Here is a 4,604-nt window from a genome sequence, read left to right as displayed (position 1 = left end):
AAAGGCATAAGGATAGACGATATGAATTTGCTTGCAAAATGATATCGTTACCAGATAATGAATGGAATCAGATCATTTGGTCTGATGAAAAAAAATGGAACCTTGATGGTCCAGATGGGATTCGGTCATACTGGTATGACTTAAGGGCTGATCGGCAATATTTTTCTCGGCGTCAAAATGGAGGTGGCGGTGTCATGATTTGGAGTGGATTTGCATCTGCAGGTACTCTTCCGATTGCTTTCTGCAATACTAAAATGAATTCAATTGATTATCAGGACATATTAGCTGAATATTTACTTCCTAATGGACCTCTAATTACGAACGGAGACTTCACATTCATGCAAGATAATGCACCGATTCATTCGTCTCAATCAACGAAAGCATTTCTTGATGCGAATGGAATCAAAGTTCTTGATTGGCCTGCATGAAGTCCTGACCTTAATCCAATAGAGAACCTCTGGGGATGGTTAACAAGAAAGGTTTACGGTCAAGGAAAGCAATATCAGAGAATTTCAGATTTGAAAGCGAGTATTATTCATGAATGGAATCAAGTGCCTAATGACCTTTTAATTAAATTATCGAGCTCAATGAAGAATAGATTATTGCAAGTTATAAAAAATAGAGGAGGTTCTATTGAATATTAGGCACTATGATGGACTTGGTCTGAAATTAAACCGAAAGTTCCTAAACCTTTGCAAAAAAAAACTTTAACATAGCTTTAAATTTCCTACTTTTATAAATTTTCTTAACATTTTGCATATTTGATTAATATTGATTCATGGTTTGATGATGAAGTTACATGGAATGCAAAAAAAATGATCAAATTCCGTCAATTATATCTCTAGATATCAAGCAATAAAGGTTAAAATGCGCGATTCCTAAATTTTTGCAATGCACTGTGAAAGGTGAAGAATTTAAGCAATTGTTCATCAATTGAGAACGAATCAATCGATTGCCGAAATTCAAACAGTTAATTGTTAGATGATTATTTTAAACAATCAACATGAAAAAAGTTCTAAAAAATGAACTCAATCTAATAAAAAATTGGAATTTACGTAATTTTGCAATGTATTCCTATGGAAATCTAATTTCTCAATTTTACGAAAATTGGTTGATTATAATTTCACCAAAATCTAAAATTATCTTAATTTACATAAATACTACATTATTTGCACCAAAAAATTTCATTTCATAACTACACCGATATTTTACGTTAATTCAGGTAAGATTCTGGTTAAAATATACTCTATACTTCCAAAGTTTGGGCTGAGCTTCAATTTAACATCAACACTTTATTTGTATAATTTCAACTTTTTATTTTCCGAATAAGATCTCCATATTGGACATTTTCATTCACTGGTAGTCGCCGACAGTTTACATCAAAGAGTAAAGGAGAAGAGACTACTCTCAACACAATTTTTTAGTTGTTAAGAAGCGACTCTATTGGGGCGCCAGATGAAAGAGCTCTTTCTTTTTACTCTCTTTTTCATTTTTCGCTCTTACTTTTCACTAACTTTTTTAAGTAATTTTTCTAAGTTTGCTGCAAAAGCCTTAAGTTTAATTAATTGTTTATTTGTTGTTTGATGGTTCAATTATGATTATTTATGAGTTATTTAAACAACTGCCACAAGCAGTTATTTAAAAAATTTACGTAACGATGTCCATTGAAAGAAGCCGAAGAGAGAGAAATGAAAGAGAATGAAGATGAAGCGAGATAAGGTGAAGAAATATGAGGACAAGATAGAGAGTGAAAAGAGAAAGAAAGAGAAAGAAAGAGAAAGAAAGAGAGGAGAAAGAGATTGAAGAACAAGAAAAAGAAAAGAAAGCAAGAGAAGACCAAAACAATGCACATAAACTGTGCGATTAAACAGTGCCTGTTAAATGTGCCACATTATGTAGTTTAACCATTGCTGATAAGTTGATTTATCAACCACTGAGTTATGTAAGCATTTTTATTATATTTAAACATAAAATGCATTGCATTTTCAGTAACTTAAAAGCAATTGTATCAATATTGAATATGAATTAATCTGACAATGAATATTGAATAATGAATAATGTGGTTGATACTTTCATTTATTTCTTATTCAACTGATTAACATTAAGAATTAGTATTGAATGCTATCAAATTCGGATGAAACATCTTGCATTGACAATTTAAACTCACTGTTTTTGATTTTTCAAGAGCTTTATCATGCACTTCGTAATTTTCTGGATAAACTGAGTATGGTAAATATTATTGGTATCAAAAAGTCCTTGCCCTTAGTGGGTAAAGGTCTGCAAGAAGCTTTATTTTAGAAATAGTCTCCTTCGGAGTCAATACAGCTTTCATATCTAGATCGAAGTTGACCTAGCCCGTACAGATACCAATCGGCGGGCTTGGAAGCAAAAAACTCTTCAACGGCCGTCTTTGTCTCTTCAAGGGGCGTGTCCTGCCGTTTGCGTTGGAATCTTTTCAAATTTGACAATAAAAAGAAGTCGCTAGGGGCCATATCTGGATAGTACGGGGGGTGGGGAAGAGGTACCCAATTCATTTCCTTGATTTTTGCCAAGGTATGCTTTGCCTTATGACATCTGGCATTGTCTTGGAGAAAGAGCGGCCGTCTTGATGGCCTATTTGGCCTCTTAGTTTCCAAAAGTCCATTGACTTCCTCCATTTGGCTGTACTCACTGCTGTTGATTGTTTCACCCCGTTCCATCCATTTAATCAACAAGATCCCTTCTGAATCTCACCAAACGCATGCCATTGCCTTTTGAGTCCGTTGGTCAGTACGGGCTCGTTTAGAAAGCTCTGACGTGGAGGCCACCCACTCTGCAGTCTCCGTTCGGGTCCCAGGATTATCTGCATAGACCCACGTTTCATCCATAGTGATCAGACACCTTATAAATGTTGATTGTTGTTACATATAAAGGTCAAGACCGCTTTTCGCCAGCGTTAATCTTTGTTGATTATGATCCTCTGTCAACTTATGGGGAGCCCACGCTTTTTTAGGCCAAGTTGATCTTTAATAATGGCTTGCATGGTACCATATGAAACGTTAAACCTTGCAGATAAATCCTCAATGCCGATTCGCCGATCAGATTCGATGATCTTTTTAACAGGGCCTTGAATAGCGGAATAGTCGATTTCTGTCGGGCGGCCTGATCTTGGCTCATGCTCCACATTGGTACGACCAAGGCGAAATTCTCGATGTAGCCGCTTGATGGTTGAGTCACTTGGGCACTCGTCCTGATAAACAGATTTCAATTCTGAGGTCACTTTTTGGAGATCGAACCCCTTTTTAACTAAGAATTTTATCACAGAGTGATATTCAACTGGTTTCACTATGGTCATTGGGAAATTACAACCGACCTATTTGAGTCACATAAATGAAATGTGACATCCGTTTCCTATGGCCTAATAGCTTCCTATCGCAACTAACGCCATCTAGATGTGACCTGGGTAACCCACTAAGGGCAAGGACTTTTGATACCACTAATATGATAATTTAGCCCAAAAATGAGCTCAATAGTAGTCATCAATCATACGTTGATTATATCTTGTGTAGTTTGAATAAAAACCTTATTTCATATTAACTAGTTGCTGATTGACATATATTCAATTCTCATATGAATGGGATTATCATTTATTAGTTCGAATTATGTTCTTGCTTAGTAAAATTGCTTCAGAATTCCCAATCTAAATTCAGCAAAATTCATTTTACTTTATAAGTTATCCGAAAGTGCATTAAATTTGTGTATATGATGTAAAAGTGATGTAAAAATCATTATTAAACTTGCTCAACAATTAATTTAACTTGATTCGCATTGAGAAACTTAATAAAAATTGTTTCAAAAAGAAAGAGAAAAGAAAGAGAAAAAGTAAGAGAAAAAAGAAAGAGACTGGTTTGTATGCCACCATCGGATGTGCGCCAAGCTTGCCTTTAGCTTGTCCATAGGAGATCTCTTTATTCTTTATTTACTCTTTGGTTTACATCATGTTGCCAAGTTAAAAGGTGCTGAGAAAACCATTTTCTCAACTGGAAACTGATGAGCATGGACTCAAGGTACTTCATCTGATGACTTTCGACACTGTATGGTTAAAAGTTATTGTTTTTGTTTTCGATAAATTCAAAGAGCAGCGAAATCCCAAGGTTTTCATCCAAGGTACTCATCACCGCAAAGATTGAAAAATATTTCACTAACTCATTATTTGTCGCGATTCATACAATTTACTTACGTTATCGTCACTGAATGTTGGGTTTGAAATTAAATTGAACTTATTCGTTAAGGAAGTACGAGAAAACCTGAAAGCCTCACTGGCATCGACAACATACTTTATTGATTACCTCAGTGCTACAAGACCAAAATTTTGATTGTCTGAATCACCATCGATATTGTCCTCTTGGCTCAAAGTTAAACAATTTAAAAATCTAAGAATAAGGCTTAGTGAATTTATGCTGTTAGAGCTTAATTATCCCTCCGATATTACTATCTGAATTGTGCTGTTAAACTCTGAGTTTATTTTGGTTATAATTTGGATTTTATTACTAAGCTTTATTACTTGTGCCAAGGTAGCTGTTTTACGCTATTACCTGTCCAGCCAAGTTAGTCTAAGACAACTC

Source organism: Tetranychus urticae, chromosome 1 (genome assembly GCF_039701765.1).
Source record: "Tetranychus urticae isolate SD_2017Ah chromosome 1, NJAU_TeUrti_SD_1.0, whole genome shotgun sequence".
NCBI classification, from domain to species: domain Eukaryota; kingdom Metazoa; phylum Arthropoda; class Arachnida; order Trombidiformes; family Tetranychidae; genus Tetranychus; species Tetranychus urticae.
Note: the sequence above shows the minus strand (reverse complement) of the source record.